This window comes from Engystomops pustulosus, chromosome 1, assembly GCF_040894005.1.
Source record: "Engystomops pustulosus chromosome 1, aEngPut4.maternal, whole genome shotgun sequence".
Taxonomy (NCBI): Eukaryota; Metazoa; Chordata; class Amphibia; order Anura; family Leptodactylidae; genus Engystomops; species Engystomops pustulosus.
In genome coordinates this window covers 26,422,467-26,433,194 of record NC_092411.1, presented here as the reverse complement: position 1 = coordinate 26,433,194, position 10,728 = coordinate 26,422,467, and the positions used below count along the sequence as shown (strand labels likewise).

Here is a 10,728-nt window from a genome sequence, read left to right as displayed (position 1 = left end):
AAAATGATCACCCTCACCCACAAAGCTCTGCAACTCCCTACCTCTCCTCTTTTATTTCATTCTATCCTCTAACCCAGGCTATCCGATCCACCTGTGATATTAGATTAGGCTCTACTTCCCACTAATGTCTCCAGGACTTCTCCCGAGCTGCACCAATTCTCTGGAACGCTCTTCCCCAGCCTATCAGACTAATACCCAAACTCCAAAGTTTAATGCATGTTCTTAAAACCCATTTCTTTAGGAAAGCCTATCACACTCTCTAACTGCATGAAACTTTAACTCTCTCTTTACTAACCTGCCCTGTGTCCTCCTCCCATTTGTTATCCAGCAAACACCAGACACCAAGCTCCAGGTTTCTCTGCAGTCCCATTGGTGGCTGCTGGCTGGTTCAAGCAGCAGCATCTTTATTTATCAAATTATTTTACTGTGTTCCCTTATAAAGTATGGCTGTGCCATAATACAAACTCATCCTCATAGTCTGTAAGCACTAGGGCCCTCATTCCTATTGTTCTGTATGACTGTTTGTAATGTAGTATTGTATTTGTATATGTTCCCTAAGACTTGTAAAATGCTACAAATTTTGTTCTGAACAAATGGAACAACATTGGCTTGAGCTGATTCAATTTGGACTCGAACCAAATCATTTAAATTATTTTATAAGTTTCAGCAGATCAAATCTTAAAGTACATCTACCATCTAAATCCATCATGATAAACCACTCACTTACTCATAAATCCAGGCACCGTGTCTGTGGTTTCCTATATTTGTTATCCATGGCCTCCTTCATTCTAAAATCAACTTTTACAATTATGCGAATGAGTCTGCAGGGTTCTAGGAGGTCTTTGGTTACTGGCTACAACACTGTCATCCCCTCCCCTCTGCTTCACTTCCCCAGTCCTTCTGCCTAATGTAATTTCACTGCAGCAGAGTAAGTTTCAGCACACAGTGTGATTGGGAAGTGCTCCTTTCACATTATAACAGCCTTTGAATCCCAGGTCATGGAAAGAGGGAGGAGGCCATGAAAAAGGGAAGTACTGAGGGAGCAGAGTGGGAGGGAGACAATGTAACAACTTGTGAAGCTGTAGCACAGAAGGGTTCTAGTATGCCCCTTTCTGGATCATTAGCATAATTTTAAAAGTTGATTTTAGAAGGAAAGAGGGTATGGATAACTATTCTAAAAATATCATAACAGTTACAGTGCCTGGATCTAAAAGTAATTGCTTCCTGTCTATCATGCTTGTTTTTGATAGTAGATTTCCTTTAAATAGATCATTTGTTTCTACTGCTAAGGAAAAGTCATGTGATTAGTTCCTCATGGGCTTTCCCTTTCCCTATTGGATCTCCTGCCCCTCCCCTGAGGTTTGCTATTCATTCCAAACATTGATTTTATTTTTTTTGCATAATAAAATACTACATAAAAAAATCACATTGACCTAATACAATTCTAGATTTAGAGAATTTCACCTATTTTTTTATTGTAGTCATAATGTCAAAAATTTTAAAGACATTTTGCTCATGATCATGAGTTGATTGCTACCAAGAACATTGAGTATGTTTCACCCTCCCCTGTAGCATTTTTCCTGACCTTGGTTACATTGTAATTCCTGTTTTATATTTTAAATGCTTTTTCATCAATGAATATTAACTTAAAAGCATGTAAACCGAGAACGTCATTTATTATGCAAAACCAGACAGAGTAAATTTATGGCTGCGCTGGATTCCGGAGACGACATCTTACAAAGAGAAAACCTTTATTTGTCATCGAGAGTCGAGAAATTGTAGCGGCAACGGGCATCCGTTTCTATAAAATAATAATAAGGAAGGAGAGGAACGGTTTCATAAAGTAACACGAGGAGACGGGAGGGCGGAGACCGTCTTATTGAAATTCCGATCTTTACTGGAACACAACGGAGCGATGAAGTGATATTATTCAATTCTAAAAAAAAAAAAAAAAGAAAAAAAAAAAAGAATGTTTTATTCAAATATCATAAAACCTCTGATAAATCACTTCTGAGCGATTATAGTGACTGTGAATCTTCAGACATTGCACAAACCTTTATGGATTGTACTTTTAACATATTTTACTCTACAGCCCACACTAACACTAAGGCACTTCGGGTGACGGCTGTGCCCTGACCTTGCCTAGGAATGCTATCCGAGCCAGAAATCTATGCAGCTTCAGTTTCCATAGAAACCCAGCACTGTGATTGTGTATTAACAAGTGGCGAGAGCGTTCTGTAGGCAGCGTAATACCAGTCCGAATTTTTCCAAAATTCATTGGAGATGAATGGAAAAAAAAATATAATAAAACGAGTTGACATTAAGTGAAACAATAAAAGAAAACCTTGGAAACATTGTTGACCGTTTGTAATACAGTATTATTGGCTTTGTAGCAGCCAATCGGATGTAAAAGTCATGAGCAAAACACTCCTTAAATATTCACTTTTTAAAGAATTCATCAAAATCCATCATCATAATGACTAATGACTAATAATCTTCTTATATTTGTTATCCATGACCTCCTTTCTTCTAAAATCAACCTTTAAAATTATGCTAATGAGCTTGTAGGGTTACATGAGGTTTACCAGAGACCCTCGGTGATGTAGCTTCAGAGGCTGTTACATTGTGTGGGAGCACTACCTTCTCCAACTGCTTGAGATTACAGAAGGTAGAGGGAGGGCAAGTGCAGAGTGAGCAGGTCGGAGGGGGAGACTATATGACAGCACAAAGAGGCTCCGGTGACATCCCCAGAGATAGTTAAAGGTAGATTTCACCATTTTAAATTTTTTAGGTCTGCCATTTTGTTAGGGTTTAATTTCTAATATACAGGCAGTCCCCAAGTCACATACAAGATATGTTCTGTAGGTTTCTATATTTCATAATTGTAGCTCCAGACGAATTCTTTTTGGTCTTTGTGACAATTGGATTTAAAAAATGTTGGAACCAGGATTAAAAATAAAGCTTAATTACGGACACCTATGATAACTGTTACAGCTGTTCATTGTAGCCCGGGAATAAAGTACAGTAAATTACCAACATCCAGAGGTCCGTTTGTAACTAGGGTCATCTGTAAGTCGGGTGTTCTTAAGTAGGGGACCGTCTGTATTTTAATATGTTATAAGTTCCAGTTTTCTGTGAAGGTCAAAATTTACTGGTCAAAATTTACTATACAGGCAGTCCCCGGGTTACATACAAGATAGGGTCTGTAGGTTTGTTCTTAAGTTGAATTTGTATGTAAGTCGGAACTGTATACTTTATCATTGTAATCCCAGCCAGAACTTTTTTGGTCTCTGTGACAATTGGATTTTAAAAATGTTGGGTTGTCATTAGAACCAGGATTAACAATAAATCTTCATTACAGATGCCTGTGATAACTCTTACAGCTGATCATTGTAGCCTGGCAGTAATGTACAATAAATTACCAAAATCCAGAGGTCCGTTTGTAACTAGGGGTTGTATGTAAGTCGAGTGTTCTTAAGTAGGGGACCGCCTGTATTTGAGGTTCCCATCACAGTTAAACCACTAAAGTCTACTCTCCTAATTTGCTCAATAATAACAAACACATACAATGGTGTTTTTTAAGCAAGTACACTAAAATCAACTAAAATGGAATAAAGTAAAAGATTTGGATTTGTAAAAAATCAAAACAAGCAACACAAAAATAAAACCACAATAAAAATAACATGTTCCAAAAAAAAAACTAAAAAAGAAATACCGTAGTACAGATAAATTATTAGAACAAGGCCAACAGTGGCTACAAAAAATATAAAAAATACAGCAGGTTTTCAATTTAGGCTTTCTTTTTCCTTTTTTTTAATGTTTTTTTTTTTTTTCATGGAGGTCATAAAACCATAGCAATGTAATATATGATGGAGGAACTGGGGGTTTAATCCTGCGGCCCACAAATCTTTAAATGTCAATAGCTTTCTGTATTAGGAATCTGTTCATAAAAAGTTACATTCTGTTTATGTGGATGTTTTGCAGACTTTATTCATAAAGTACCATATAGCGCGACACAAAATGAGGAACTGCGAGTCCGCTGTTCAGGATAAAAAAAAAAACCCTTTTACCATATTTTCATTGCTTGTTGAAAGAGTTTGACTGTATTAAAAAAAAAAAGTGGAAAAAGTGAGTTTTAACATCCTTGTTCTCGTTAGCAGCAGACCCCAGAAGCGGGATTTAATGTGACTATCGATTGTACAGTAATGGACTAATAAAATCCTACCACATTCTGCTTGGACAAGATTCCATCTACCAGCTCAGGATGACTGTAAAAAATATTTGAAAAAATATTCGGAAAAATGCACAATTTATTATTTGCACAATAATTATATCCATTTTTTCGTAGTTTATGCTAATTTACTGAATTGTCCACATATGAGCATCAAGCGTCTGTAAAAGCTTTGGTGAAGTTGGATTTTAATAATTTTGAAGTGTATTAGGGTCATGTCAGACAAAGCATGGATAAAAAATAAAAAAAATGTAAAATAATAAAATGCATATCCAAGACTTGCAAAAGTACAGTATCCAGCGTTCAAGCCGGCTCGCGGTCTTCTCAAGACACTCCTCCCGATGCTTCTTCACTAATTGATACACAGGGGCACATATACTTACCCAGTCCTGTTGCGATCCCCGATCTGGACGGTGCGACGAAGATAAAGTCCTGCGCGATTCACCAAGTCCTTGCGCCCAATATCCTGCATGTGTCGCTTCCCCGCTCAGGTCCAACATAGTTCACCTTCTTCTTCCTGATGTATGTTAGTACATGGCTTATGACACAATTTGAATTGTTAAATCCTGCGCGTTGTCCAAATCCGTTGGATTGTCCGCTGGCCACGCCCCACGATTTCTGTCGCGTGAAAGCCGCGCCCATGCACCAAAATCCAATTGCGTGCACCAAAAGCCCCAGTGAAATGCGTCGCGAAACGGAAAAATTCGGGGAACCCGACGGAAATGCGTTAATATCCATATAATATCTAGGAACGTATTATTTGACCTGACGAAGGGAACAGTCCGTTCCCGAAACGCGTAGTCCACCTATTTTATGCATTGTAAATAAAACTTTGTGTCTACCAAGCAGCGCAGTACAGACCTGTTTTTTCTGCCTCTTCACTGAAAAGTAAAGTATGTTTGCCGCTACATGGGAATGAAGAGGCGAGTAAGGCCTCATGCACATGACTGTGTGCATTATTGGCCACATACAGTGGAAAGTTATGGCCTGTTTGCGGCCTGTTGTGACCAATTGGACATCGGTGGGTTGGGACTGTTCACTCAGCTGATGTCCTTAGGAAATGAGCAACCATGTCAAAAATCGGGGCAGGAATAGGACCTGATTAGAGATGAGCGAGTATACTCGTCCGAGCTTGATGCTCGTTCGAGTATTAAGGTACTCGAAACGGCTCATTGCTCGGACGAGTATTTCCCCTGCTCGAGATCGAGCATTTAATTAAAAAAACACAGTGAAGAACAATGAAGAATAGAATAAAAACAGTGAACACAGTGAACACAGGATCATTTAAGTGAAAAACACAGTGAAGAACACAGTGAAGAATAGATTACAGATGTTCGGCACATCTGCTTACTTGTCGGAAGATATGCGCGGAACGGCAGCAGGGAGACATCAAGCAGCAGGGAGACAGACATCGGGCAGCACGGGGGAGACAGACATCGGGCAGCACGGGGAAGACAGACATCGGGCAGCACGGGGGAGACAGACATCGGGCAGCACGCGGGAGACAGACATCGGGCAGCACGCGGGAGACAGACATCGGGCAGCACGGGGGAGACAGACATCGGGCAGCACGCGGGAGACAGACATCGGGCAGCATGTATTTTTTTTATTTTACAAAAAGATAACTCAACCATGACAAACACTGTCCATAGGCCACCTAGAAGCCCCATCCAATCTACGTACCAGACGTTTGGAGAACTTGTTGTATTGAACCTGGAGCAGGTTTGATCAGCAGACTTTCAGTTTTTTTTCCTTTTTCCCTGAATTCTTTATTCTGGCACATGTTCTTACATTAATGTTTTTCCGAAGAAATTGGGAATTTAGACCACTTTTTACCTGGTCTAAGCAGCAACGCAAAATGTGCCAATAAACTTTGAGTGAACACCAAATAAATCATAGTTTCCAAATCTCTGAAATCACGCCCACTTTTGGAGAAAAAGTTAGTGGAGTCAGAAAAATTATTCTTTAGTTGTGGTTACAAGTAATAAATCAATTGAAAACAGAAAAAAAAGCAAAAAGTGCGCCACAACAACCTGAATGCGGTGTCATGAATTCTCCCCATTGAGTGGCCATCAGGTGGGAGGTGGGAAAGACAATTGGTTAGAACTATTATTTATGTCCCAAGTTGTAACTTTCCCCAGTCTTGTGTTCAACAGGTCCTGAGTACCCCATGGCCCACTCCTATAACACTACCAAGTCCCAGGTGAGGCTAAATGTAATTCTGTTCATCCTCTGTGTTTCCATTTATTTTCAGTATTTCATAATGTGATTATTTATGTCAATAATTCACTCATATTTGAATGCATTTAAAGTTAATGTTTTCTAGATTTTTACCTATCTTTCTCTCTACTTTAGCATTTCTCATAAATTATTAATGAATTGATAAAAAATCTACCACCAGGATGCAGGGCTTCTAAATCAAGCATACTTACATGCTGGTGAGTGCCTCTTGAAACAGAATCAATTCTTTTTGCTTAGTTTTAGTCATTTAGTCTAGTTTTTCTTCTTAGTTTAAAATGCCGCGATTGAGCCTCAGGGGCTCCTGTGTACGCCCATCCGGCTCTGTCACCTGCTAATTATTCATGGCTCCATTCTGGGAGGGAGAAGAAAACAGAAATGCAGAATGGAGGTGTGACTAATTAGCAGACATTGGAGCCAGGAGGGGCTTCTGTGAAGTAGACAGGAGCCCATGAGGCACATTTGCATAATTTTTTGCATAATTTTTTTCTGAAAAACTAAGCTTTTTACAAAACTTACAGCACTGGTTGCTGGAGAATGGTGGGGGGTAGAGGAAAAGAAAACGGCATTGGAATCAGTGGATTGGTATGCAGCAACCTAATACAGAGACTGTAGCATGTGTGTGCGATGCCCAACCAACATCAACATTAAGCTGTATTCAGGAGGAGCTGCACAGGACTGGAACAAAATAGAAAGGTTAGTATAGGTTGTTGTTTTTACAATATCTAGAATTCCATTTTTTTCCTGTACTGGACAACTGCTTTAAGGATGTAAAGAACTGGGCTTTGTGGAGGTAGGGGGTCCCGTGAATTTTATGAAGATCCACCTACCCGCTCAGTGATTTGTCTACATGCGCACCTCTGACAGCAGGATAGCTCTGCACAAGCACAGTAGCTCCCTTACCATTGCCAGCGACACTCCTGCAGCCAGGGAGCTCTGCGCATGCACAGCAGCTTCTAGTCGTCAGTCGGAGGTGTGTCGGCAGTGCCTAAGGAGAGCTGCCGAAGATGCGGCTGCAGACAAAACACTGAGCAGGTAGGCTGATCTCCAGTGGTTTAAGGGGCCTGGAGTAACCTTCGGGTCTAGAGCTCAAGGAGGCTTCTCCACTCCCACAGTAGCCCCTGAAATTAATTTGCATAATGGTAGAATAAAGAATCTGTTTGTATAGGCAAACTGTATGGTACAGAGAGGAGGAATCTACCTCGGGAGCTACTTCAGAAAGTAGATTCCTGATGGTAGATTTCACATTGTTGAAAAGAAGAATTTGACATATCTCCATTGGTTCTTGAGTTTCTAATGTATGTAAAAGGTAGATGATTCTAAGAGTCTGAATAGATTTACTTGTGGTGAAGGGAGTCACAGGCCGCCAGGAGTGCAAGTCATTATGACTGCTATGAGCCCTAGATTGTACAAAAATGGTGGACTCCATACAATCTAGGTTATTTATATGGTTTGAAAATGACTGCCTAGATCTGGGACCAGAACCAAAGCACATGGTATAGATAAGATAAGAGAAACTTAGTGCAGCAGTTTAACCCCTTAATAGCCACCATCTCAGGTTTTTATGGCGACCATTAAGGCTACTTCTTCTATGTTGGTGCATCAGAAGAAGGTTGCAGGACCTAGTGTCCTGCAAGTGGCCGTTCCGGGGTCTATAATCACAGCCCAGACCCAGCACCAACAACTGGTATTGTAAAAACTCAGATCGTAAGTGTTTAACCCCTTACACACCGCGGTCATGCTTGTAAGTGTATTGCGTCTGGCGTGTTCGTGCAGGATGCCGGGTCCTCTGTTTATTGGGTTCTGCCTCCTCGCAGGACCCGGCGGTAACTAACTGAGCATGCATTACTTACATTACACACTTCAATACATGTGTATTGCAGTTCGTAAGGGTTTGAACAAGCAATTGGAAAAACGCTTGTTCAAGTCCAAGTATGGTAAAAATGAAAAAATGTAATAAAAAAAGGAAAAATAATTTTAGAATAATAAATAGATAAAATAAAAGTCCTAACCACAGTTAAAACAAATAAAGCATATAAAACACGAAAACATGTACATATTTGGTATCACCGTGTCCATATTAATCAGTAAATAAATCTAAAGTAACATTGAACCTGCATGGTGAACGGTGTATAAAAAAGCCCAAAAAACTTGGTGATCTACCCATAATATAAGTATTCATCAAATACACTCACAAAAAATGTTATCAGAAGCAATCTAAAAAAGTTACACGCCCTAAAATAAAACAAATGAAAGAAACAACTCTTTTTGCAAAAATCTAGCTCTCAACCAGATCTGTCAACAGAAAAATACAGAAGTTCTGCCTCCGAAAAGTTGTCGAAAAATGTGATTTTTTCCCATATTGATTTTGCTCAGTAAAATTGAGCAAAGATTAGATATAAACAATATAAATGGTGTCATTGTAATCATAGTGAACCAGGGAATAAAGATAAAATATTATTTTTACGTAGCGGTGAGCGGGAACAAAAAGTGCTTAAAATCCATATCTATACATTGTATCTCACCCCGCAAATAATAAGCCCTCATATGTTCACATTACCAACAAAAATGAACATTTTAGAGCTTGTACAATGTGACAATATAAATCTGCTCTGGATGGTGCTGCTTCCATTTCATGCCGGGCCGTGTGCCCATACAACAGTTTACCACCACAAATGGGGTATCGGAGCTCGGGAGAAATTAACTTTACATGTCATTTCATCATTTAATTTATTGAGAAAGTGTAATTTTTTGCCTAAATGAATGTATTTTCCCCTGAAAATTCGAAAGTTTCTACATTGCACTTCCATTTTGTTTTAACCCCAGAGTAACACCTAAAGGGTTAATAGGTTTAATAGAAGTAGTTTTACATACCTTGAGGGGTGTAGTTTCTATAGTTGGGTTTTACTATTATTTAGGTCTTTAGTCACTTGAAAGCTGAGTTGTCCCTCAAAACCTTGGAGTCTTAGCGATTTTCATGAAAATAAGAAAATTTGCACCAAAAGTTCTAAGCCTCGTAACATCCTAGAAAAGAGAGAGGGCACATAAAAAACCATAGCATCATAAAGCAGACATTCCAGAAATGTTAGTTAGTTAGTTATTTTTTTTGGGTAGTCTGACTATTTGCCTGGAAACCAGAAAACATTTCAAACTTTGAAAAAGAAGAATTTTTCAGAAATTTTGCCTACTGATAATTTTTTTTGCAGAATGAAACTTAAGGCTTATCTCTTAAATTTTACAACTAACATGACGTACAATGTGTCACAAAAAACAATTTTAAAATCACCTGTATATGTTAAAGCGCTCCGAAGTTATAACCAATTATCGTGATTATTCTAAAAATAGAGTCTGGAGATTAAGCTGAAAACAAGCGTTGGTGATAAGGGGTTAAAGAACTTTGGAGGACCTTTCAAAGGTCCTGTAAGGACTGCAGCACACTTGTGGTTCAGGAGCAGCACACATCTATGAATAATGCAGGAATGAAGGTTGGATTACAAAGAGAAAGAGAGATTTCAGCTCACCTGCCCGTAGTAGCCATATATTAGGTGCACGGGACTCGGATAAGCTGGGCCGAGTCAGTTTAGTAGACTTTGAAAGAAGGTAAATCCATCAACCAGGCAGGTATGGAAAAAATAGGAGGAGTAAAACTTCACTTTATTTCATCTTCAGAAAAAATATACAAAAGGTAACATAGTGATGTGGATGGTCTGACGCGTTTTGAACTTACAAGGAGCTCTTAATCATAGCCTAAGCATACTTGGGTCCAGACTTGTTTATATGTGATAGTCAGAAGTGAAAAGCACTGGATTCACTGATTACGGAGCGATCAAAGAGGAGGAGCTAAATAGCTTATATGACGTGTACAAGATTAAAAAAAAAAAAAACTTAGAATTAATATATAGAAAAAATAAAAAGAAAGCAGCACCTGGTAAAAGACTTGAGAAAGACTCCACATCCTAGGGGTCGAATTATTGCAGTGGTCATTTGAATAAAGGTACAAAATTTTTGGGAAATTGAATCTTGGAGAGCTGCCATTTTTTATTGTTTAGAATATACACTCACCGGCCACTTTATTAGGTACACCATGCTAGTAACGGGTTGGACCCCCTTTTGCCTTCAGAACTGCCTCAATTCTTTGTGGCATAGATACAACAAGGTGCTGGAAGCATTCCTCAGAGATTTTGGTCCATATTGACATGATGGCATCACACAGTTGCCGCAGATTTGTCAGCTGCACATCCATGATGCGAATCTCCCGT

The 10,728-nt window shown here is 39.2% G+C and overlaps 1 long non-coding RNA gene across 1 annotated transcript; it reads right to left on the bottom strand.

Moving 5' to 3' along the window:
• Window positions 1-1,531: 1,531 nt before the first annotated feature.
• Window positions 1,532-10,175, bottom strand: LOC140069127 (uncharacterized). Its single transcript, XR_011848723.1, has 3 exons — window positions 9,991-10,175; window positions 9,344-9,493; window positions 1,532-1,936 (listed from the first exon to the last, which is right to left on the bottom strand). It is a non-coding gene; the product is annotated as an uncharacterized lncRNA (long non-coding RNA).
• Window positions 10,176-10,728: the final 553 nt, after the last annotated feature.